Raw genomic sequence first — 26,282 nt, 5'->3', positions numbered from 1 at the left:
TCTCGCTTGATAGACTCTGTAGTATTCAGTAAAGGGCTTGGAGCCCGCATGTCTCTCACCATTTTTTTATTTATGTGGCACTCTTCTTTACAGTTTCCTAATTCATCAAGGCATGTCTTGCATCATTTCCGTTCCTCTCTGTAGAGCAGCGACCAAGCGTTGATTGATTCAGCTTAATCAGTGCCTGACCGCTGCTCCCCACCTGATCAAGGTACTATTTTTTCCTTTTACCTTCTAGTGCCCTGCAAACAGAAGGCTTGTGACTGGCAAAAACATGCCCAGCAGGACAACCAAAACTGTTAAGTTTTAAATTTAAATCGAACTTTCTTTTATTTTGCCAAATCGTCTTTTCCCACGTTCCACGCATGTTTTCTTTTGCTTTTGTTCGTGGGCACTCTTCTCAAAAGATGACGATTAGCTCGTTTAAAATATTGCAAATCAACAGTGTTTCTTTATTATGTGTAAATTCTGAAATTAATCTTTAACACATAATCCTGCGGTACACTTCAATCCACCCCACTCCAATCTTCCCCACTACAATCCACCCCATCCAGACCACTTCACCCACACTAATCCACCTCACTCCAGTCCAAATCACTCACCCGAATCCAATCCACTCTAACTCATCCTACTCCAATCCTCTCCACCCACCCCAAGCAAATCTGTCTCACTCCAATGTGCCCCACTATAATAAAAAACAATCTGCACCACTCCAAAACAATCTGTCCCACTTCGATCCAAAACAATCTGCCCCACTCCAATCTGCCCGACTCCACTTCAAAACAATCTCCCCTACTCCAATTCAAAACAATCTACCCCACTGCAATCTGCTGCACTCCAATCAAAAACAAACTACCACACTGCAATCGAAAACAATCTGTCCCACCCAAGGCAGTGGTGGCTGGTGCACTTTGAAAGGAGTTGGTGGGAGGGAAAAATAGTTCATCTGAAGCTAAGTGAAGAAATTGGAATAAAATAGTGCATTTTAACCCCTTCGCTGCCAGCCTTTTCCCTCAGGTGCCAGGCATTTTTTTGGCTATTTGGGGCAGGGCGCGCTTAGGCCCTCATAGATTTTTGTCCACATAAGCTATCCACGCCAAATTTGCGTCCTTTTTTTCCAACATCCTAGGGATTCTAGAGGTACCCAGACTTTGTGGGTTCCCCTGAAGGAGACCAAGAAATTAGCCAAAATACAGTAAACATTTTGTTTTAAAAAAGAAAAAAATGGAAAAAAGGGCTGGAGAAGAAGGCTTGTGGTTTTTGTCCCTGAAATTGGCATCAACAAAGGGTTTGCACTGCTAAAATCACCAGCTTCCCAGCTTTCAGGGACAGGCAGACTTGAATCAGAAAACCCAATTTTTCAACACAATTTTGGCATTTTACTGGGACATACCCCATTTTTACGATTTTGTGTGCTTTTAGCCTCCTTCCAGTCAGTGACAGAAATGGGTGTGAAACCAATGCTGGGTCCCAGTAACCTAAACATTTTTGAAAAGAAGACAACATTCTGAATTCAGCAATGGGTAACTTGTGTAGATCTTACAAGTGTTTCCTACAGAAAATAACAACTGAAATAAAAAAAAAATATTGAAATTGAGAAGAAAAAAACAGCCATTTTCCTCTACGTTTTACTCTGTAACTTTTTTCTGCAATGTCAGATTTTTGAAAGCAATATACCATTACGCCTGCTGGACTCTTCTGGTTGCGGGGATATATAGGGCTTGTAGGTTCATCAAGAACCCTAGGTATCCAGAGAAAATAAATGAGCTGCACCTTTCAGTGGGTTTTCATTCTATACCGGGTATACTGCAATTAATTTGCCGAAGTATATAGAGTGAAAAATAGGTATCAAGAAAACCTTTCTATTTCCAAAATGGGCACAAGATAAGGAGTGAAGGAGCAGTGGTTATTTGCACATCTCTGAATTCTGGGGTGCCCACACTAGCATGCGAATTAAAGGGCATTTTTCAAATAGACGTCTTTTTTACACACTGTCTTATATTTGGAAGGAAAAAATGTAGATAAAGACAAGGGGCAGTAACTCTTGTTTTGCTATTCTATGTTTCCCCAAGTCTCCCGATAACATTTTTTACCTCACTTGTGTGGGTAGGCCTAGCGCCCGCGACAGGAAGTGCCCCAAAACACAACGTGGACACATCAAATTTTCCCAAAGAAAACCAAAACCTAGGTAAAAGACATTGTCATTTGCAACGCCAATAGCTCTAACTCTCACAAATGTGAGACCTTTCGCATTGCAAATGCTTGTTTTTTTGTGCAGGCAAGTGTGCGTGGAGCCTGCTTTGGTTCTTAAGACCTCAGACCTAAAGCAAAGCTTAGACAGAAACATAGCAATGTGCCCTTTGCACACAGTTAGAGATCCTACTAAATGGAGTCATATATAGGTCTGCTCGGCCATTTTGCACAATTTTGTTGTGATATAAAGTTTCGGTAGAGCTCAATGAGAGCTGGTAGTTATGGCCGAGTGGTTAAGGTGATGGGCTTGAAATCCTTTGGGGGTTCCCTGCACGGGTTTGAATCCTGCTGACTACCTCTGTTGTTTATTTTAAACCTGATTTTTAAAATAACTGTGAAGAACACATTTACCAACTTTATTTGGGAAGATAGATAATTTACTTTAAATCTTTATTTAACAGAGGTTCGATTTTATTTTGCAGAGAGAAGAGCGGGTGACCGCGTGGGGAGAACAAATGATTTGTTAAACCTTCCATTTGAAGGTGATCTAAGCAGAATGAAGCAAAACAACAGCAGCGCCAATCAGCCGATTTCTTGGAGTCCACGGTTTAGGAGTTTACTTAGAAGGAGACTGTAAAAGAGTTTTAAAATTAGGGACCTATTGGTAGAGTCACTGTTTATGCAAATTGAAGGGTCAGAAGGGAGATGCGTCATTAAGATCTGTAAAAATCCATCTCTGGCAGCGGTGGGATTTGAACCCACGCCTCCAAAGAGACTGGAGCCTTAATCCAGCGCCTTAGACCGCTCGGCCACGCTACCTGTTGCTCTCAGTGTGTCTGTGCACTTCATGAGCACCGTAACCCTGAGTCTCCTCACTTAGTGTGGAAAGTCGAGTTGATAAACCATTTCATGGACATGATTACAATGTCGGGAGGGTGATGTGGTAATTGAAGGTTATCTCTCTTACTCAGTCACTGCACAAGTCTTCTCCCACCTGCTCGGACCTAGTGCAATCACCTTAAAAGACAACACTCTCCCGAGCAATGACTTCCAACCAAGGTATAAGCACCTGCTCTACATAGGCAATGTGACTCCATCATTTTCTAATGAAACAAGTGTTCATACTGGTGGGCTCATTTCTTTGGGTGGGATCTAATGAATGAGCAGTTCATTCAAAAATAACTGAGGAGTTGCACGTATTCATGACATCAGCCCTATTGCCGCACCCAGTCTCCCCAACATACTGTTTAGCTTTCCAGTGACGTCATGTCTTGTGTGGCCTATTCACATTCCGCTGTTAATATTTTTTAGCCAATAGAATTTCACAGGCTCCCGTCTTTGAGCTCACATTGAAAAGGCACAAGTCCCAAAATGCAACCGGGTGCTGTTTAAAACTCCAGCACTGGTGGGCGGTGCTCCAGGTGACATGGGGTCCACCTGGATGCCCTGACTGTCTTTCACGTGACAGTCACAGACACACACAGGACAGAGGTTCAAAAGCTATTCTGAAAGAAGTAAGGACAACAGGCCCACGTGAAACTAAACTTTTTAAATAGATGATTTTTGTTTCTATTGACCTGGTTCTCACTCGTTCTGCGCGCCAAGTCAAATGTAAATGAGCCTCGCAATAAAAATGCACAGAGGATGGTAAAATTCACTTCACTCTGCGCTCGTTGATGCTGAGAGCATGGTTGTCAGCCCGCACGCTTGTTATTTTGATGTGGAATTACTTGATTGCTTTGTGATAATTTTCATTACTCCGAATTGCAAGTTCCCCTACCCCAGTAATAATGTTTGAGGTATTGCTTCCCTACCACACCAACAAGGCCACCCTCTGACCAAGTCCTTTGCCTCTCTTCAGAACTACCATAAGCCCCTCCATGCACTAGGAACTTTTTGCTTGACGACCATCTAGGCGTCCTTGGAATATTGATTTTTAGAAGTAACAATGTTTGTTTATTTTAACTAACTGACCTTTTTAGGGTCTCGCTTGATAGACTCTGTAGTATTCAGTAAAGGGCTTGGAGCCCGCATGTCTCTCACCATTTTTTTATTTATGTGGCACTCTTCTTTACAGTTTCCTAATTCATCAAGGCATGTCTTGCATCATTTCCGTTCCTCTCTGTAGAGCAGCGACCAAGCGTTGATTGATTCAGCTTAATCAGTGCCTGACCGCTGCTCCCCACCTGATCAAGGTACTATTTTTTCCTTTTACCTTCTAGTGCCCTGCAAACAGAAGGCTTGTGACTGGCAAAAACATGCCCAGCAGGACAACCAAAACTGTTAAGTTTTAAATTTAAATCGAACTTTCTTTTATTTTGCCAAATCGTCTTTTCCCACGTTCCACGCATGTTTTCTTTTGCTTTTGTTCGTGGGCACTCTTCTCAAAAGATGACGATTAGCTCGTTTAAAATATTGCAAATCAACAGTGTTTCTTTATTATGTGTAAATTCTGAAATTAATCTTTAACACATAATCCTGCGGTACACTTCAATCCACCCCACTCCAATCTTCCCCACTACAATCCACCCCATCCAGACCACTTCACCCACACTAATCCACCTCACTCCAGTCCAAATCACTCACCCGAATCCAATCCACTCTAACTCATCCTACTCCAATCCTCTCCACCCACCCCAAGCAAATCTGTCTCACTCCAATGTGCCCCACTATAATAAAAAACAATCTGCACCACTCCAAAACAATCTGTCCCACTTCGATCCAAAACAATCTGCCCCACTCCAATCTGCCCGACTCCACTTCAAAACAATCTCCCCTACTCCAATTCAAAACAATCTACCCCACTGCAATCTGCTGCACTCCAATCAAAAACAAACTACCACACTGCAATCCAAAACAATCTGCCATACTGCAATCGAAAACAATCTGTCCCACCCAAGGCAGTGGTGGCTGGTGCACTTTGAAAGGAGTTGGTGGGAGGGAAAAATAGTTCATCTGAAGCTAAGTGAAGAAATTGGAATAAAATAGTGCATTTTAACCCCTTCGCTGCCAGCCTTTTCCCCCTCAGGTGCCAGGCATTTTTTTGGCTATTTGGGGCAGGGCGCGCTTAGGCCCTCATAGATTTTTGTCCACATAAGCTATCCACGCCAAATTTGCGTCCTTTTTTTCCAACATCCTAGGGATTCTAGAGGTACCCAGACTTTGTGGGTTCCCCTGAAGGAGACCAAGAAATTAGCCAAAATACGGAAACATTTTGTTTTAAAAAAGAAAAAAATGGAAAAAAGGGCTGGAGAAGAAGGCTTGTGGTTTTTGTCCCTGAAATTGGCATCAACAAAGGGTTTGCACTGCTAAAATCACCAGCTTCCCAGCTTTCAGGGACAGGCAGACTTGAATCAGAAAACCCAATTTTTCAACACAATTTTGGCATTTTACTGGGACATACCCCATTTTTACGATTTTGTGTGCTTTTAGCCTCCTTCCAGTCAGTGACAGAAATGGGTGTGAAACCAATGCTGGGTCCCAGTAACCTAAACATTTTTGAAAAGAAGACAACATTCTGAATTCAGCAATGGGTAACTTGTGTAGATCTTACAAGTGTTTCCTACAGAAAATAACAACTGAAATAAAAAAAAAATATTGAAATTGAGAAGAAAAAAACAGCCATTTTCCTCTACGTTTTACTCTGTAACTTTTTTCTGCAATGTCAGATTTTTGAAAGCAATATACCATTACGCCTGCTGGACTCTTCTGGTTGCGGGGATATATAGGGCTTGTAGGTTCATCAAGAACCCTAGGTATCCAGAGAAAATAAATGAGCTGCACCTTGCAGTGGGTTTTCATTCTATACCGGGTATACTGCAATTAATTTGCCGAAGTATATAGAGTGAAAAAAAGGTATCAAGAAAACCTTTCTATTTCCAAAATGGGCACAAGATAAGGAGTGAAGGAGCAGTGGTTATTTGCACATCTCTGAATTCTGGGGTGCCCACACTAGCATGCGAATTAAAGGGCATTTCTCAAATAGACGTCTTTTTTACACACTGTCTTATATTTGGAAGGAAAAAATGTAGATAAAGACAAGGGGCAGTAACTCTTGTTTTGCTATTCTATGTTTCCCCAAGTCTCCCGATAACATTTTTTACCTCACTTGTGTGGGTAGGCCTAGCGCCCGAGACAGGAAGTGCCCCAAAACACAACGTGGACACATCAAATTTTGCCAAAGAAAACCAAAACCTAGGTAAAAGACATTGTCATTTGCAACGCCAATAGCTCTAACTCTCACAAATGTGAGACCTTTCGCATTGCAAATGCTTGTTTTTTTGTGCAGGCAAGTGTGCGTGGAGCCTGCTTTGGTTCTTAAGACCTCAGACCTAAAGCAAAGCTTAGACAGAAACATAGCAATGTGCCCTTTGCACACAGTTAGAGATCCTACTAAATGGAGTCATATATAGGTCTGCACGGCCATTTTGCACAATTTTGTTGTGATATAAAGTTTCGGTAGAGCTCAATGAGAGCTGGTAGTTATGGCCGAGTGGTTAAGGTGATGGACTTGAAATCCTTTGGGGGTTCCCTGCACGGGTTTGAATCCTGCTGACTACCTCTGTTGTTTATTTTAAACCTGATTTTTAAAATAACTGTGAAGAACACATTTACCAACTTTATTTGGGAAGATAGATAATTTACTTTAAATCTTTATTTAACAGAGGTTCGATTTTATTTTGCAGAGAGAAGAGCGGGTGACCGCGTGGGGAGAACAAATGATTTGTTAAACCTTCCATTTGAAGATGATCTAAGCAGAATGAAGCAAAACAACAGCAGCGCCAATCAGCCGATTTCTTGGAGTCCACGGTTTAGGAGTTTACTTAGAAGGAGACTGTAAAAGAGTTTTACAATTAGGGACCTATTGGTAGAGTCACTGCTTATGCAAATTGAAGGGTCAGAAGGGAGATGCGTCATTAAGATCTGTAAAAATCCATCTCTGGCAGCGGTGGGATTTGAACCCACGCCTCCAAAGAGACTGGAGCCTTAATCCAGCGCCTTAGACCGCTCGGCCACGCTACCTGTTGCTCTCAGTGTGTCTGTGCACTTCATGAGCACCGTAACCCTGAGTCTCCTCACTTAGTGTGGAAAGTCGAGTTGATAAACCATTTCATGGACATGATTACAATGTCGGGAGGGTGATGTGGTAATTGAAGGTTATCTCTCTTACTCAGTCACTGCACAAGTCTTCTCCCACCTGCTCGGACCTAGTGCAATCACCTTAAAAGACAACACTCTCCGAGCAATGACTTCCAACCAAGGTATAAGCACCTGCTCTACATAGGCAATGTGACTCCATCATTTTCTAATGAAACAAGTGTTCATACCGGTGGGCTCATTTCTTTGGGTGGGATCTAATGAATGAGCAGTTCATTCAAAAATAACTGAGGAGTTGCACGTATTCATGACATCAGCCCTATTGCCGCACCCAGTCTCCCCAACATACTGTTTAGCTTTCCAGTGACGTCATGTCTTGTGTGGCCTATTCACATTCCGCTGTTAATATTTTTTAGCCAATAGAATTTCACAGGCTCCCGTCTTTGAGCTCACATTGAAAAGGCACAAGTCCCAAAATGCAACCGGGTGCTGTTTAAAACTCCAGCACTGGTGGGCGGTGCTCCAGGTGACATGGGGTCCACCTGGATGCCCTGACTGCCTTTCACGTGACAGTCACAGACACACACAGGACAGAGGTTCAAAAGCTATTCTGAAAGAAGTAAGGACAACAGGCCCACGTGAAACTAAACTTTTTAAATAGATGATTTTTGTTTCTATTGACCTGGTTCTCACTCGTTCTGCGCGCCAAGTCAAATGTAAATGAGCCTCGCAATAAAAATGCACAGAGGATGGTAAAATTCACTTCACTCTGCGCTCGTTGATGCTGAGAGCATGGTTGTCAGCCCGCACGCTTGTTATTTTGATGTGGAATTACTTGATTGCTTTGTGATAATTTTCATTACTCCGAATTGCAAGTTCCCCTACCCCAGTAATAATGTTTGAGGTATTGCTTCCCTACCACACCAAGAAGGCCACCCTCTGACCAAGTCCTTTGCCTCTCTTCAGAACTACCATAAGCCCCTCCATGCACTAGGAACTTTTTGCTTGACGACCATCTAGGCGTCCTTGGAATATTGATTTTTAGAAGTAACAATGTTTGTTTATTTTAACTAACTGACCTTTTTAGGGTCTCGCTTGATAGACTCTGTAGTATTCAGTAAAGGGCTTGGAGCCCGCATGTCTCTCACCATTTTTTTATTTATGTGGCACTCTTCTTTACAGTTTCCTAATTCATCAAGGCATGTCTTGCATCATTTCCGTTCCTCTCTGTAGAGCAGCGACCAAGCGTTGATTGATTCAGCTTAATCAGTGCCTGACCGCTGCTCCCCACCTGATCAAGGTACTATTTTTTCCTTTTACCTTCTAGTGCCCTGCAAACAGAAGGCTTGTGACTGGCAAAAACATGCCCAGCAGGACAACCAAAACTGTTAAGTTTTAAATTTAAATCGAACTTTCTTTTATTTTGCCAAATCGTCTTTTCCCACGTTCCACGCATGTTTTCTTTTGCTTTTGTTCGTGGGCACTCTTCTCAAAAGATGACGATTAGCTCGTTTAAAATATTGCAAATCAACAGTGTTTCTTTATTATGTGTAAATTCTGAAATTAATCTTTAACACATAATCCTGCGGTACACTTCAATCCACCCCACTCCAATCTTCCCCACTACAATCCACCCCATCCAGACCACTTCACCCACACTAATCCACCTCACTCCAGTCCAAATCACTCACCTGAATCCAATCCACTCTAACTCATCCTACTCCAATCCTCTCCACCCACCCCAAGCAAATCTGTCTCACTCCAATGTGCCCCACTATAATAAAAAACAATCTGCACCACTCCAAAACAATCTGTCCCACTTCGATCCAAAACAATCTGCCCCACTCCAATCTGCCCGACTCCACTTCAAAACAATCTCCCCTACTCCAATTCAAAACAATCTACCCCACTGCAATCTGCTGCACTCCAATCAAAAACAAACTACCACACTGCAATCCAAAACAATCTGCCATACTGCAATCGAAAACAATCTGTCCCACCCAAGGCAGTGGTGGCTGGTGCACTTTGAAAGGAGTTGGTGGGAGGGAAAAATAGTTCATCTGAAGCTAAGTGAAGAAATTGGAATAAAATAGTGCATTTTAACCCCTTCGCTGCCAGCCTTTTCCCCCTCAGGTGCCAGGCATTTTTTTGGCTATTTGGGGCAGGGCGCGCTTAGGCCCTCATAGATTTTTGTCCACATAAGCTATCCACGCCAAATTTGCGTCCTTTTTTTCCAACATCCTAGGGATTCTAGAGGTACCCAGACTTTGTGGGTTCCCCTGAAGGAGACCAAGAAATTAGCCAAAATACAGTAAAAATTTTGTTTTAAAAAAGAAAAAAATGGAAAAAAGGGCTGGAGAAGAAGGCTTGTGGTTTTTGTCCCTGAAATTGGCATCAACAAAGGGTTTGCACTGCTAAAATCACCAGCTTCCCAGCTTTCAGGGACAGGCAGACTTGAATCAGAAAACCCAATTTTTCAACACAATTTTGGCATTTTACTGGGACATACCCCATTTTTACGATTTTGTGTGCTTTTAGCCTCCTTCCAGTCAGTGACAGAAATGGGTGTGAAACCAATGCTGGGTCCCAGTAACCTAAACATTTTTGAAAAGAAGACAACATTCTGAATTCAGCAATGGGTAACTTGTGTAGATCTTACAAGTGTTTCCTACAGAAAATAACAACTGAAATAAAAAAAAAAATTTGAAATCGAGAAGAAAAAAACAGCCATTTTCCTCTACGTTTTACTCTGTAACTTTTTTCTGCAATGTCAGATTTTTGAAAGCAATATACCATTACGCCTGCTGGACTCTTCTGGTTGCGGGGATATATAGGGCTTGTAGGTTCATCAAGAACCCTAGGTATCCAGAGAAAATAAATGAGCTGCACCTTGCAGTGGGTTTTCATTCTATACCGGGTATACTGCAATTAATTTGCCGAAGTATATAGAGTGAAAAAAAGGTATCAAGAAAACCTTTCTATTTCCAAAATGGGCACAAGATAAGGAGTGAAGGAGCAGTGGTTATTTGCACATCTCTGAATTCTGGGGTGCCCACACTAGCATGCGAATTAAAGGGCATTTCTCAAATAGACGTCTTTTTTACACACTGTCTTATATTTGGAAGGAAAAAATGTAGATAAAGACAAGGGGCAGTAACTCTTGTTTTGCTATTCTATGTTTCCCCAAGTCTCCCGATAACATTTTTTACCTCACTTGTGTGGGTAGGCCTAGCGCCCGCGACAGGAAGTGCCCCAAAACACAACGTGGACACATCAAATGTTCCCAAAGAAAACCAAAACCTAGGTAAAAGACATTGTCATTTGCAACGCCAATAGCTCTAACTCTCACAAATGTGAGACCTTTCGCATTGCAAATGCTTGTTTTTTTGTGCAGGCAAGTGTGCGTGGAGCCTGCTTTGGTTCTTAAGACCTCAGACCTAAAGCAAAGCTTAGACAGAAACATAGCAATGTGCCCTTTGCACACAGTTAGAGATCCTACTAAATGGAGTCATATATAGGTCAGCACGGCCATTTTGCACAATTTTGTTGTGATATAAAGTTTCGGTAGAGCTCAATGAGAGCTGGTAGTTATGGCCGAGTGGTTAAGGTGATGGGCTTGAAATCCTTTGGGGGTTCCCTGCACGGGTTTGAATCCTGCTGACTACCTCTGTTGTTTATTTTAAACCTGATTTTTAAAATAACTGTGAAGAACACATTTACCAACTTTATTTGGGAAGATAGATAATTTACTTTAAATCTTTATTTAACAGAGGTTCGATTTTATTTTGCAGAGAGAAGAGCGGGTGACCGCGTGGGGAGAACAAATGATTTGTTAAACCTTCCATTTGAAGGTGATCTAAGCAGAATGAAGCAAAACAACAGCAGCGCCAATCAGCCGATTTCTTGGAGTCCACGGTTTAGGAGTTTACTTAGAAGGAGACTGTAAAAGAGTTTTAAAATTAGGGACCTATTGGTAGAGTCACTGCTTATGCAAATTGAAGGGTCAGAAGGGAGATGCGTCATTAAGATCTGTAAAAATCCATCTCTGGCAGCGGTGGGATTTGAACCCACGCCTCCAAAGAGACTGGAGCCTTAATCCAGCGCCTTAGACCGCTCGGCCACGCTACCTGTTGCTCTCAGTGTGTCTGTGCACTTCATGAGCACCGTAACCCTGAGTCTCCTCACTTAGTGTGGAAAGTCGAGTTGATAAACCATTTCATGGACATGATTACAATGTCGGGAGGGTGATGTGGTAATTGAAGGTTATCTCTCTTACTCAGTCACTGCACAAGTCTTCTCCCACCTGCTCGGACCTAGTGCAATCACCTTAAAAGACAACACTCTCCGAGCAATGACTTCCAACCAAGGTATAAGCACCTGCTCTACATAGGCAATGTGACTCCATCATTTTCTAATGAAACAAGTGTTCATACTGGTGGGCTCATTTCTTTGGGTGGGATCTAATGAATGAGCAGTTCATTCAAAAATAACCGAGGAGTTGCACGTATTCATGACATCAGCCCTATTGCCGCACCCAGTCTCCCCAACATACTGTTTAGCTTTCCAGTGACGTCATGTCTTGTGTGGCCTATTCACATTCCGCTGTTAATATTTTTTAGCCAATAGAATTTCACAGGCTCCCGTCTTTGAGCTCACATTGAAAAGGCACAAGTCCCAAAATGCAACCGGGTGCTGTTTAAAACTCCAGCACTGGTGGGCGGTGCCCCAGGTGACATGGGGCCCACCTGGATGCTCTGACTGCCTTTCACGTGACAGTCACAGACACACACAGGACAGAGGTTCAAAAGCTATTCTGAAAGAAGTAAGGACAACAGGCCCACGTGAAACTAAACTTTTTAAATAGATGATTTTTGTTTCTATTGACCGGGTTCTCACTCGTTCTGCGCGCCAAGTCAAATGTAAATGAGCCTCGCAATAAAAATGCACAGAGGATGGTAAAATTCACTTCACTCTGCGCTCGTTGATGCTGAGAGCATGGTTGTCAGCCCGCACGCTTGTTATTTTGATGTGGAATTACTTGATTGCTTTGTGATAATTTTCATTACTCCGAATTGCAAGTTCCCCTACCCCAGTAATAATGTTTGAGGTATTGCTTCCCTACCACACCAACAAGGCCACCCTCTGACCAAGTCCTTTGCCTCTCTTCAGAACTACCATAAGCCCCTCCATGCACTAGGAACTTTTTGCTTGACGACCATCTAGGCGTCCTTGGAATATTGATATTTAGAAGTAACAATGTTTGTTTATTTTAACTAACTGACCTTTTTAGGGTCTCGCTTGATAGACTCTGTAGTATTCAGTAAAGGGCTTGGAGCCCGCATGTCTCTCACCATTTTTTTATTTATGTGGCACTCTTCTTTACAGTTTCCTAATTCATCAAGGCATGTCTTGCATCATTTCCGTTCCTCTCTGTAGAGCAGCGACCAAGCGTTGATTGATTCAGCTTAATCAGTGCCTGACCGCTGCTCCCCACCTGATCAAGGTACTATTTTTTCCTTTTACCTTCTAGTGCCCTGCAAACAGAAGGCTTGTGACTGGCAAAAACATGCCCAGCAGGACAACCAAAACTGTTAAGTTTTAAATTTAAATCGAACTTTCTTTTATTTTGCCAAATCGTCTTTTCCCACGTTCCACGCATGTTTTCTTTTGCTTTTGTTCGTGGGCACTCTTCTCAAAAGATGACGATTAGCTCGTTTAAAATATTGCAAATCAACAGTGTTTCTTTATTATGTGTAAATTCTGAAATTAATCTTTAACACATAATCCTGCGGTACACTTCAATCCACCCCACTCCAATCTTCCCCACTACAATCCACCCCATCCAGACCACTTCACCCACACTAATCCACCTCACTCCAGTCCAAATCACTCACCCGAATCCAATCCACTCTAACTCATCCTACTCCAATCCTCTCCACCCACCCCAAGCAAATCTGTCTCACTCCAATGTGCCCCACTATAATAAAAAACAATCTGCACCACTCCAAAACAATCTGTCCCACTTCGATCCAAAACAATCTGCCCCACTCCAATCTGCCCGACTCCACTTCAAAACAATCTCCCCTACTCCAATTCAAAACAATCTACCCCACTGCAATCTGCTGCACTCCAATCAAAAACAAACTACCACACTGCAATCGAAAACAATCTGTCCCACCCAAGGCAGTGGTGGCTGGTGCACTTTGAAAGGAGTTGGTGGGAGGGAAAAATAGTTCATCTGAAGCTAAGTGAAGAAATTGGAATAAAATAGTGCATTTTAACCCCTTCGCTGCCAGCCTTTTCCCTCAGGTGCCAGGCATTTTTTTGGCTATTTGGGGCAGGGCGCGCTTAGGCCCTCATAGATTTTTGTCCACATAAGCTATCCACGCCAAATTTGCGTCCTTTTTTTCCAACATCCTAGGGATTCTAGAGGTACCCAGACTTTGTGGGTTCCCCTGAAGGAGACCAAGAAATTAGCCAAAATACAGTAAACATTTTGTTTTAAAAAAGAAAAAAATGGAAAAAAGGGCTGGAGAAGAAGGCTTGTGGTTTTTGTCCCTGAAATTGGCATCAACAAAGGGTTTGCACTGCTAAAATCACCAGCTTCCCAGCTTTCAGGGACAGGCAGACTTGAATCAGAAAACCCAATTTTTCAACACAATTTTGGCATTTTACTGGGACATACCCCATTTTTACGATTTTGTGTGCTTTTAGCCTCCTTCCAGTCAGTGACAGAAATGGGTGTGAAACCAATGCTGGGTCCCAGTAACCTAAACATTTTTGAAAAGAAGACAACATTCTGAATTCAGCAATGGGTAACTTGTGTAGATCTTACAAGTGTTTCCTACAGAAAATAACAACTGAAATAAAAAAAAAATATTGAAATTGAGAAGAAAAAAACAGCCATTTTCCTCTACGTTTTACTCTGTAACTTTTTTCTGCAATGTCAGATTTTTGAAAGCAATATACCATTACGCCTGCTGGACTCTTCTGGTTGCGGGGATATATAGGGCTTGTAGGTTCATCAAGAACCCTAGGTATCCAGAGAAAATAAATGAGCTGCACCTTTCAGTGGGTTTTCATTCTATACCGGGTATACTGCAATTAATTTGCCGAAGTATATAGAGTGAAAAATAGGTATCAAGAAAACCTTTCTATTTCCAAAATGGGCACAAGATAAGGAGTGAAGGAGCAGTGGTTATTTGCACATCTCTGAATTCTGGGGTGCCCACACTAGCATGCGAATTAAAGGGCATTTTTCAAATAGACGTCTTTTTTACACACTGTCTTATATTTGGAAGGAAAAAATGTAGATAAAGACAAGGGGCAGTAACTCTTGTTTTGCTATTCTATGTTTCCCCAAGTCTCCCGATAACATTTTTTACCTCACTTGTGTGGGTAGGCCTAGCGCCCGCGACAGGAAGTGCCCCAAAACACAACGTGGACACATCAAATTTTCCCAAAGAAAACCAAAACCTAGGTAAAAGACATTGTCATTTGCAACGCCAATAGCTCTAACTCTCACAAATGTGAGACCTTTCGCATTGCAAATGCTTGTTTTTTTGTGCAGGCAAGTGTGCGTGGAGCCTGCTTTGGTTCTTAAGACCTCAGACCTAAAGCAAAGCTTAGACAGAAACATAGCAATGTGCCCTTTGCACACAGTTAGAGATCCTACTAAATGGAGTCATATATAGGTCTGCTCGGCCATTTTGCACAATTTTGTTGTGATATAAAGTTTCGGTAGAGCTCAATGAGAGCTGGTAGTTATGGCCGAGTGGTTAAGGTGATGGGCTTGAAATCCTTTGGGGGTTCCCTGCACGGGTTTGAATCCTGCTGACTACCTCTGTTGTTTATTTTAAACCTGATTTTTAAAATAACTGTGAAGAACACATTTACCAACTTTATTTGGGAAGATAGATAATTTACTTTAAATCTTTATTTAACAGAGGTTCGATTTTATTTTGCAGAGAGAAGAGCGGGTGACCGCGTGGGGAGAACAAATGATTTGTTAAACCTTCCATTTGAAGGTGATCTAAGCAGAATGAAGCAAAACAACAGCAGCGCCAATCAGCCGATTTCTTGGAGTCCACGGTTTAGGAGTTTACTTAGAAGGAGACTGTAAAAGAGTTTTAAAATTAGGGACCTATTGGTAGAGTCACTGTTTATGCAAATTGAAGGGTCAGAAGGGAGATGCGTCATTAAGATCTGTAAAAATCCATCTCTGGCAGCGGTGGGATTTGAACCCACGCCTCCAAAGAGACTGGAGCCTTAATCCAGCGCCTTAGACCGCTCGGCCACGCTACCTGTTGCTCTCAGTGTGTCTGTGCACTTCATGAGCACCGTAACCCTGAGTCTCCTCACTTAGTGTGGAAAGTCGAGTTGATAAACCATTTCATGGACATGATTACAATGTCGGGAGGGTGATGTGGTAATTGAAGGTTATCTCTCTTACTCAGTCACTGCACAAGTCTTCTCCCACCTGCTCGGACCTAGTGCAATCACCTTAAAAGACAACACTCTCCCGAGCAATGACTTCCAACCAAGGTATAAGCACCTGCTCTACATAGGCAATGTGACTCCATCATTTTCTAATGAAACAAGTGTTCATACTGGTGGGCTCATTTCTTTGGGTGGGATCTAATGAATGAGCAGTTCATTCAAAAATAACTGAGGAGTTGCACGTATTCATGACATCAGCCCTATTGCCGCACCCAGTCTCCCCAACATACTGTTTAGCTTTCCAGTGACGTCATGTCTTGTGTGGCCTATTCACATTCCGCTGTTAATATTTTTTAGCCAATAGAATTTCACAGGCTCCCGTCTTTGAGCTCACATTGAAAAGGCACAAGTCCCAAAATGCAACCGGGTGCTGTTTAAAACTCCAGCACTGGTGGGCGGTGCCCCAGGTGACATGGGGTCCACCTGGATGCCCTGACTGCCTTTTCACGTGACAGTCACAGACACACTCAGGACAGAGGTTCAAAAGCTATTCTGAAAGAAGTAAGGACAACAGGCCCACGTGAAACTAAACTTTTTAAATAGATGATTTTTGTTTCTATTGACCTGGTTCTCACTCGTTCTGCGCGCCAAGTCAAATGTAAATGAGCCCCGCAATAAAAATGCACAGAGGATGGTAAAATTCACTTCACTCTGCGCTCGTTGATGCTGAGAGCATGGTTGTCAGCCCGCACGCTTGTTATTTTGATGTGGAATTACTTGATTGCTTTGTGATAATTTTCATTACTCCGAATTGCAAGCTCCCCTACCCCAGTAATAATGTTTGAGGTATTGCTTCCCTACCACACCAACAAGGCCACCCTCTGACCAAGTCCTTTGCCTCTCTTCAGAACTGCCATAAGCCCCTCCATGCACTAGGAACTTTTTGCTTGACGACCATCTAGGCGTCCTTGGAATATTGATATTTAGAAGTAACAATGTTTGTTTATTTTAACTAACTGACCTTTTTAGGGTCTCGCTTGATAGACTCTGTAGTATTCAGTAAAGGGCTTGGAGCCCGCATGTCTCTCACCATTTTTTTATTTATGTGGCACTCTTCTTTACAGTTTCCTAATTCATCAAGGCATGTCTTGCATCATTTCCGTTCCTCTCTGTAGAGCAGCGACCAAGCGTTGATTGATTCAGCTTAATCAGTGCCTGACCGCTGCTCCCCACCTGATCAAGGTACTATTTTTTCCTTTTACCTTCTAGTGCCCTGCAAACAGAAGGCTTGTGACTGGCAAAAACATGCCCAGCAGGACAACCAAAACTGTTAAGTTTTAAATTTAAATCGAACTTTCTTTTATTTTGCCAAATCGTCTTTTCCCACGTTCCACGCATGTTTTCTTTTGCTTTTGTTCGTGGGCACTCTTCTCAAAAGATGACGATTAGCTCGTTTAAAATATTGCAAATCAACAGTGTTTCTTTATTATGTGTAAATTCTGAAATTAATCTTTAACACATAATCCTGCGGTACACTTCAATCCACCCCACTCCAATCTTCCCCACTACAATCCACCCCATCCAGACCACTTCACCCACACTAATCCACCTCACTCCAGTCCAAATCACTCACCCGAATCCAATCCACTCTAACTCATCCTACTCCAATCCTCTCCACCCACCCCAAGCAAATCTGTCTCACTCCAATGTGCCCCACTATAATAAAAAACAATCTGCACCACTCCAAAACAATCTGTCCCACTTCGATCCAAAACAATCTGCCCCACTCCAATCTGCCCGACTCCACTTCAAAACAATCTCCCCTACTCCAATTCAAAACAATCTACCCCACTGCAATCTGCTGCACTCCAATCAAAAACAAACTACCACACTGCAATCCAAAACAATCTGCCATACTGCAATCGAAAACAATCTGTCCCACCCAAGGCAGTGGTGGCTGGTGCACTTTGAAAGGAGTTGGTGGGAGGGAAAAATAGTTCATCTGAAGCTAAGTGAAGAAATTGGAATAAAATAGTGCATTTTAACCCCTTCGCTGCCAGCCTTTTCCCCCTCAGGTGGCAGGCATTTTTTTGGCTATTTGGGGCAGGGCGCGCTTAGGCCCTCATAGATTTTTGTCCACATAAGCTATCCACGCCAAATTTGCGTCCTTTTTTTCCAACATCCTAGGGATTCTAGAGGTACCCAGACTTTGTGGGTTCCCCTGAAGGAGACCAAGAAATTAGCCAAAATACGGTAAACATTTTGTTTTAAAAAAGAAAAAAATGGAAAAAAGGGCTGGAGAAGAAGGCTTGTGGTTTTTGTCCCTGAAATTGGCATCAACAAAGGGTTTGCACTGCTAAAATCACCAGCTTCCCAGCTTTCAGGGACAGGCAGACTTGAATCAGAAAACCCAATTTTTCAACACAATTTTGGCATTTTACTGGGACATACCCCATTTTTACGATTTTGTGTGCTTTTAGCCTCCTTCCAGTCAGTGACAGAAATGGGTGTGAAACCAATGCTGGGTCCCAGTAACCTAAACATTTTTGAAAAGAAGACAACATTCTGAATTCAGCAATGGGTAACTTGTGTAGATCTTACAAGTGTTTCCTACAGAAAATAACAACTGAAATAAAAAAAAAATATTGAAATTGAGAAGAAAAAAACAGCCATTTTCCTCTACGTTTTACTCTGTAACTTTTTTCTGCAATGTCAGATTTTTGAAAGCAATATACCATTACGCCTGCTGGACTCTTCTGGTTGCGGGGATATATAGGGCTTGTAGGTTCATCAAGAACCCTAGGTATCCAGAGAAAATAAATGAGCTGCACCTTGCAGTGGGTTTTCATTCTATACCGGGTATACTGCAATTAATTTGCCGAAGTATATAGAGTGAAAAAAAGGTATCAAGAAAACCTTTCTATTTCCAAAATGGGCACAAGATAAGGAGTGAAGGAGCAGTGGTTATTTGCACATCTCTGAATTCTGGGGTGCCCACACTAGCATGCGAATTAAAGGGCATTTCTCAAATAGACGTCTTTTTTACACACTGTCTTATATTCGGAAGGAAAAAATGTAGATAAAGACAAGGGGCAGTAACTCTTGTTTTGCTATTCTATGTTTCCCCAAGTCTCCCGATAACATTTTTTACCTCACTTGTGTGGGTAGGCCTAGCGCCCGCGACAGGAAGTGCCCCAAAACACAACGTGGACACATCAAATTTTCCCAAAGAAAACCAAAACCTAGGTAAAAGACATTGTCATTTGCAACGCCAATAGCTCTAACTCTCACAAATGTGAGACCTTTCGCATTGCAAATGCTTGTTTTTTTGTGCAGGCAAGTGTGCGTGGAGCCTGCTTTGGTTCTTAAGACCTCAGACCTAAAGCAAAGCTTAGACAGAAACATAGCAATGTGCCCTTTGCACACAGTTAGAGATCCTACTAAATGGAGTCATATATAGGTCTGCACGGCCATTTTGCACAATTTTGTTGTGATATAAAGTTTCGGTAGAGCTCAATGAGAGCTGGTAGTTATGGCCGAGTGGTTAAGGTGATGGACTTGAAATCCTTTGGGGGTTCCCTGCACGGGTTTGAATCCTGCTGACTACCTCTGTTGTTTATTTTAAACCTGATTTTTAAAATAACTGTGAAGAACACATTTACCAACTTTATTTGGGAAGATAGATAATTTACTTTAAATCTTTATTTAACAGAGGTTCGATTTTATTTTGCAGAGAGAAGAGCGGGTGACCGCGTGGGGAGAACAAATGATTTGTTAAACCTTCCATTTGAAGATGATCTAAGCAGAATGAAGCAAAACAACAGCAGCGCCAATCAGCCGATTTCTTGGAGTCCACGGTTTAGGAGTTTACTTAGAAGGAGACTGTAAAAGAGTTTTACAATTAGGGACCTATTGGTAGAGTCACTGCTTATGCAAATTGAAGGGTCAGAAGGGAGATGCGTCATTAAGATCTGTAAAAATCCATCTCTGGCAGCGGTGGGATTTGAACCCACGCCTCCAAAGAGACTGGAGCCTTAATCCAGCGCCTTAGACCGCTCGGCCACTGTTGCTCTCAGTGTGTCTGTGCACTTCATGAGCACCGTAACCCTGAGTCTCCTCACTTAGTGTGGAAAGTCGAGTTGATAAACCATTTCATGGACATGATTACAATGTCGGGAGGGTGATGTGGTAATTGAAGGTTATCTCTCTTACTCAGTCACTGCACAAGTCTTCTCCCACCTGCTCGGACCTAGTGCAATCACCTTAAAAGACAACACTCTCCGAGCAATGACTTCCAACCAAGGTATAAGCACCTGCTCTACATAGGCAATGTGACTCCATCATTTTCTAATGAAACAAGTGTTCATACCGGTGGGCTCATTTCTTTGGGTGGGATCTAATGAATGAGCAGTTCATTCAAAAATAACTGAGGAGTTGCACGTATTCATGACATCAGCCCTATTGCCGCACCCAGTCTCCCCAACATACTGTTTAGCTTTCCAGTGACGTCATGTCTTGTGTGGCCTATTCACATTCCGCTGTTAATATTTTTTAGCCAATAGAATTTCACAGGCTCCCGTCTTTGAGCTCACATTGAAAAGGCACAAGTCCCAAAATGCAACCGGGTGCTGTTTAAAACTCCAGCACTGGTGGGCGGTGCTCCAGGTGACATGGGGTCCACCTGGATGCCCTGACTGTCTTTCACGTGACAGTCACAGACACACACAGGACAGAGGTTCAAAAGCTATTCTGAAAGAAGTAAGGACAACAGGCCCACGTGAAACTAAACTTTTTAAATAGATGATTTTTGTTTCTATTGACCTGGTTCTCACTCGTTCTGCGCGCCAAGTCAAATGTAAATGAGCCTCGCAATAAAAATGCACAGAGGATGGTAAAATTCACTTCACTCTGCGCTCGTTGATGCTGAGAGCATGGTTGTCAGCCCGCACGCTTGTTATTTTGATGTGGAATTACTTGATTGCTTTGTGATAATTTTCATTACTCCGAATTGCAAGTTCCCCTACCCCAGTAATAATGTTTGAGGTATTGCTTCCCTACCACACCAACAAGGCCACCCTCTGACCAAGTCCTTTGCCTCTCTTCAGAACTACCATAAGCCCCTCCATGCACTAGGAACTTTTTGCTTGACGACCATCTAGGCGTCCTTGGAATATTGATTTTTAGAAGTAACAATGTTTGTTTATTTTAACTAACTGACCTTTTTAGGGTCTCGCTTGATAGACTCTGTAGTATTCAGTAAAGGGCTTGGAGCCCGCATGTCTCTCACCATTTTTTTATTTATGTGGCACTCTTCTTTACAGTTTCCTAATTCATCAAGGCATGTCTTGCATCATTTCCGTTCCTCTCTGTAGAGCAGCGACCAAGCGTTGATTGATTCAGCTTAATCAGTGCCTGACCGCTGCTCCCCACCTGATCAAGGTACTATTTTTTCCTTTTACCTTCTAGTGCCCTGCAAACAGAAGGCTTGTGACTGGCAAAAACATGCCCAGCAGGACAACCAAAACTGTTAAGTTTTAAATTTAAATCGAACTTTCTTTTATTTTGCCAAATCGTCTTTTCCCACGTTCCACGCATGTTTTCTTTTGCTTTTGTTCGTGGGCACTCTTCTCAAAAGATGACGATTAGCTCGTTTAAAATATTGCAAATCAACAGTGTTTCTTTATTATGTGTAAATTCTGAAATTAATCTTTAACACATAATCCTGCGGTACACTTCAATCCACCCCACTCCAATCTTCCCCACTACAATCCACCCCATCCAGACCACTTCACCCACACTAATCCACCTCACTCCAGTCCAAATCACTCACCCGAATCCAATCCACTCTAACTCATCCTACTCCAATCCTCTCCACCCACCCCAAGCAAATCTGTCTCACTCCAATGTGCCCCACTATAATAAAAAACAATCTGCACCACTCCAAAACAATCTGTCCCACTTCGATCCAAAACAATCTGCCCCACTCCAATCTGCCCGACTCCACTTCAAAACAATCTCCCCTACTCCAATTCAAAACAATCTACCCCACTGCAATCTGCTGCACTCCAATCAAAAACAAACTACCACACTGCAATCCAAAACAATCTGCCATACTGCAATCGAAAACAATCTGTCCCACCCAAGGCAGTGGTGGCTGGTGCACTTTGAAAGGAGTTGGTGGGAGGGAAAAATAGTTCATCTGAAGCTAAGTGAAGAAATTGGAATAAAATAGTGCATTTTAACCCCTTCGCTGCCAGCCTTTTCCCCCTCAGGTGCCAGGCATTTTTTTGGCTATTTGGGGCAGGGCGCGCTTAGGCCCTCATAGATTTTTGTCCACATAAGCTATCCACGCCAAATTTGCGTCCTTTTTTTCCAACATCCTAGGGATTCTAGAGGTACCCAGACTTTGTGGGTTCCCCTGAAGGAGACCAAGAAATTAGCCAAAATACGGAAACATTTTGTTTTAAAAAAGAAAAAAATGGAAAAAAGGGCTGGAGAAGAAGGCTTGTGGTTTTTGTCCCTGAAATTGGCATCAACAAAGGGTTTGCACTGCTAAAATCACCAGCTTCCCAGCTTTCAGGGACAGGCAGACTTGAATCAGAAAACCCAATTTTTCAACACAATTTTGGCATTTTACTGGGACATACCCCATTTTTACGATTTTGTGTGCTTTTAGCCTCCTTCCAGTCAGTGACAGAAATGGGTGTGAAACCAATGCTGGGTCCCAGTAACCTAAACATTTTTGAAAAGAAGACAACATTCTGAATTCAGCAATGGGTAACTTGTGTAGATCTTACAAGTGTTTCCTACAGAAAATAACAACTGAAATAAAAAAAAAATATTGAAATTGAGAAGAAAAAAACAGCCATTTTCCTCTACGTTTTACTCTGTAACTTTTTTCTGCAATGTCAGATTTTTGAAAGCAATATACCATTACGCCTGCTGGACTCTTCTGGTTGCGGGGATATATAGGGCTTGTAGGTTCATCAAGAACCCTAGGTATCCAGAGAAAATAAATGAGCTGCACCTTGCAGTGGGTTTTCATTCTATACCGGGTATACTGCAATTAATTTGCCGAAGTATATAGAGTGAAAAAAAGGTATCAAGAAAACCTTTCTATTTCCAAAATGGGCACAAGATAAGGAGTGAAGGAGCAGTGGTTATTTGCACATCTCTGAATTCTGGGGTGCCCACACTAGCATGCGAATTAAAGGGCATTTCTCAAATAGACGTCTTTTTTACACACTGTCTTATATTTGGAAGGAAAAAATGTAGATAAAGACAAGGGGCAGTAACTCTTGTTTTGCTATTCTATGTTTCCCCAAGTCTCCCGATAACATTTTTTACCTCACTTGTGTGGGTAGGCCTAGCGCCCGAGACAGGAAGTGCCCCAAAACACAACGTGGACACATCAAATTTTGCCAAAGAAAACCAAAACCTAGGTAAAAGACATTGTCATTTGCAACGCCAATAGCTCTAACTCTCACAAATGTGAGACCTTTCGCATTGCAAATGCTTGTTTTTTTGTGCAGGCAAGTGTGCGTGGAGCCTGCTTTGGTTCTTAAGACCTCAGACCTAAAGCAAAGCTTAGACAGAAACATAGCAATGTGCCCTTTGCACACAGTTAGAGATCCTACTAAATGGAGTCATATATAGGTCTGCACGGCCATTTTGCACAATTTTGTTGTGATATAAAGTTTCGGTAGAGCTCAATGAGAGCTGGTAGTTATGGCCGAGTGGTTAAGGTGATGGACTTGAAATCCTTTGGGGGTTCCCTGCACGGGTTTGAATCCTGCTGACTACCTCTGTTGTTTATTTTAAACCTGATTTTTAAAATAACTGTGAAGAACACATTTACCAACTTTATTTGGGAAGATAGATAATTTACTTTAAATCTTTATTTAACAGAGGTTCGATTTTATTTTGCAGAGAGAAGAGCGGGTGACCGCGTGGGGAGAACAAATGATTTGTTAAACCTTCCATTTGAAGATGATCTAAGCAGAATGAAGCAAAACAACAGCAGCGCCAATCAGCCGATTTCTTGGAGTCCACGGTTTAGGAGTTTACTTAGAAGGAGACTGTAAAAGAGTTTTACAATTAGGGACCTATTGGTAGAGTCACTGCTTATGCAAATTGAAGGGTCAGAAGGGAGATGCGTCATTAAGATCTGTAAAAATCCATCTCTGGCAGCGGTGGGATTTGAACCCACGCCTCCAAAGAGACTGGAGCCTTAATCCAGCGCCTTAGACCGCTCGGCCACGCTACCTGTTGCTCTCAGTGTGTCTGTGCACTTCATGAGCACCGTAACCCTGAGTCTCCTCACTTAGTGTGGAAAGTCGAGTTGATAAACCATTTCATGGACATGATTACAATGTCGGGAGGGTGATGTGGTAATTGAAGGTTATCTCTCTTACTCAGTCACTGCACAAGTCTTCTCCCACCTGCTCGGACCTAGTGCAATCACCTTAAAAGACAACACTCTCCGAGCAATGACTTCCAACCAAGGTATAAGCACCTGCTCTACATAGGCAATGTGACTCCATCATTTTCTAATGAAACAAGTGTTCATACCGGTGGGCTCATTTCTTTGGGTGGGATCTAATGAATGAGCAGTTCATTCAAAAATAACTGAGGAGTTGCACGTATTCATGACATCAGCCCTATTGCCGCACCCAGTCTCCCCAACATACTGTTTAGCTTTCCAGTGACGTCATGTCTTGTGTGGCCTATTCACATTCCGCTGTTAATATTTTTTAGCCAATAGAATTTCACAGGCTCCCGTCTTTGAGCTCACATTGAAAAGGCACAAGTCCCAAAATGCAACCGGGTGCTGTTTAAAACTCCAGCACTGGTGGGCGGTGCTCCAGGTGACATGGGGTCCACCTGGATGCCCTGACTGCCTTTCACGTGACAGTCACAGACACACACAGGACAGAGGTTCAAAAGCTATTCTGAAAGAAGTAAGGACAACAGGCCCACGTGAAACTAAACTTTTTAAATAGATGATTTTTGTTTCTATTGACCTGGTTCTCACTCGTTCTGCGCGCCAAGTCAAATGTAAATGAGCCTCGCAATAAAAATGCACAGAGGATGGTAAAATTCACTTCACTCTGCGCTCGTTGATGCTGAGAGCATGGTTGTCAGCCCGCACGCTTGTTATTTTGATGTGGAATTACTTGATTGCTTTGTGATAATTTTCATTACTCCGAATTGCAAGTTCCCCTACCCCAGTAATAATGTTTGAGGTATTGCTTCCCTACCACACCAAGAAGGCCACCCTCTGACCAAGTCCTTTGCCTCTCTTCAGAACTACCATAAGCCCCTCCATGCACTAGGAACTTTTTGCTTGACGACCATCTAGGCGTCCTTGGAATATTGATTTTTAGAAGTAACAATGTTTGTTTATTTTAACTAACTGACCTTTTTAGGGTCTCGCTTGATAGACTCTGTAGTATTCAGTAAAGGGCTTGGAGCCCGCATGTCTCTCACCATTTTTTTATTTATGTGGCACTCTTCTTTACAGTTTCCTAATTCATCAAGGCATGTCTTGCATCATTTCCGTTCCTCTCTGTAGAGCAGCGACCAAGCGTTGATTGATTCAGCTTAATCAGTGCCTGACCGCTGCTCCCCACCTGATCAAGGTACTATTTTTTCCTTTTACCTTCTAGTGCCCTGCAAACAGAAGGCTTGTGACTGGCAAAAACATGCCCAGCAGGACAACCAAAACTGTTAAGTTTTAAATTTAAATCGAACTTTCTTTTATTTTGCCAAATCGTCTTTTCCCACGTTCCACGCATGTTTTCTTTTGCTTTTGTTCGTGGGCACTCTTCTCAAAAGATGACGATTAGCTCGTTTAAAATATTGCAAATCAACAGTGTTTCTTTATTATGTGTAAATTCTGAAATTAATCTTTAACACATAATCCTGCGGTACACTTCAATCCACCCCACTCCAATCTTCCCCACTACAATCCACCCCATCCAGACCACTTCACCCACACTAATCCACCTCACTCCAGTCCAAATCACTCACCTGAATCCAATCCACTCTAACTCATCCTACTCCAATCCTCTCCACCCACCCCAAGCAAATCTGTCTCACTCCAATGTGCCCCACTATAATAAAAAACAATCTGCACCACTCCAAAACAATCTGTCCCACTTCGATCCAAAACAATCTGCCCCACTCCAATCTGCCCGACTCCACTTCAAAACAATCTCCCCTACTCCAATTCAAAACAATCTACCCCACTGCAATCTGCTGCACTCCAATCAAAAACAAACTACCACACTGCAATCCAAAACAATCTGCCATACTGCAATCGAAAACAATCTGTCCCACCCAAGGCAGTGGTGGCTGGTGCACTTTGAAAGGAGTTGGTGGGAGGGAAAAATAGTTCATCTGAAGCTAAGTGAAGAAATTGGAATAAAATAGTGCATTTTAACCCCTTCGCTGCCAGCCTTTTCCCCCTCAGGTGCCAGGCATTTTTTTGGCTATTTGGGGCAGGGCGCGCTTAGGCCCTCATAGATTTTTGTCCACATAAGCTATCCACG

General features: G+C 42.6%; 9 non-coding genes across 9 annotated transcripts; 3 read left to right on the top strand and 6 right to left on the bottom strand.

Annotated features, from left to right (window-relative positions):
- Positions 1 to 2,930: 2,930 nt before the first annotated feature.
- Positions 2,931 to 3,012, bottom strand: TRNAL-AAG (transfer RNA leucine (anticodon AAG)). Its single transcript has one exon. It is a non-coding gene; the product is annotated as a tRNA-Leu (tRNA).
- A 3,659-nt stretch (positions 3,013 to 6,671) lies between these two features.
- Positions 6,672 to 6,753, top strand: TRNAS-UGA (transfer RNA serine (anticodon UGA)). The gene has a single exon. It is a non-coding gene; the product is annotated as a tRNA-Ser (tRNA).
- Positions 6,754 to 7,133: 380 nt separating this feature from the next.
- TRNAL-AAG (transfer RNA leucine (anticodon AAG)) lies at positions 7,134 to 7,215 on the bottom strand. The gene has a single exon. It is a non-coding gene; the product is annotated as a tRNA-Leu (tRNA).
- A 4,121-nt stretch (positions 7,216 to 11,336) lies between these two features.
- Positions 11,337 to 11,418, bottom strand: TRNAL-AAG (transfer RNA leucine (anticodon AAG)). Its single transcript has one exon. It is a non-coding gene; the product is annotated as a tRNA-Leu (tRNA).
- A 4,094-nt stretch (positions 11,419 to 15,512) lies between these two features.
- On the bottom strand, positions 15,513 to 15,594 carry TRNAL-AAG (transfer RNA leucine (anticodon AAG)). Its single transcript has one exon. It is a non-coding gene; the product is annotated as a tRNA-Leu (tRNA).
- A 3,661-nt stretch (positions 15,595 to 19,255) lies between these two features.
- TRNAS-UGA (transfer RNA serine (anticodon UGA)) lies at positions 19,256 to 19,337 on the top strand. Its single transcript has one exon. It is a non-coding gene; the product is annotated as a tRNA-Ser (tRNA).
- Positions 19,338 to 19,717: 380 nt separating this feature from the next.
- On the bottom strand, positions 19,718 to 19,800 carry TRNAL-AAG (transfer RNA leucine (anticodon AAG)). Its single transcript has one exon. It is a non-coding gene; the product is annotated as a tRNA-Leu (tRNA).
- Positions 19,801 to 23,451: 3,651 nt separating this feature from the next.
- Positions 23,452 to 23,533, top strand: TRNAS-UGA (transfer RNA serine (anticodon UGA)). The gene has a single exon. It is a non-coding gene; the product is annotated as a tRNA-Ser (tRNA).
- A 380-nt stretch (positions 23,534 to 23,913) lies between these two features.
- TRNAL-AAG (transfer RNA leucine (anticodon AAG)) lies at positions 23,914 to 23,995 on the bottom strand. Its single transcript has one exon. It is a non-coding gene; the product is annotated as a tRNA-Leu (tRNA).
- Between the last annotated feature and the right edge of the window lie 2,287 nt (positions 23,996 to 26,282).

Source organism: Pleurodeles waltl, chromosome 12 (genome assembly GCF_031143425.1).
Source record: "Pleurodeles waltl isolate 20211129_DDA chromosome 12, aPleWal1.hap1.20221129, whole genome shotgun sequence".
Taxonomy (NCBI): Eukaryota; Metazoa; Chordata; class Amphibia; order Caudata; family Salamandridae; genus Pleurodeles; species Pleurodeles waltl.
Note: the sequence above shows the minus strand (reverse complement) of the source record. Positions and strands in the feature narration are given on the sequence as shown.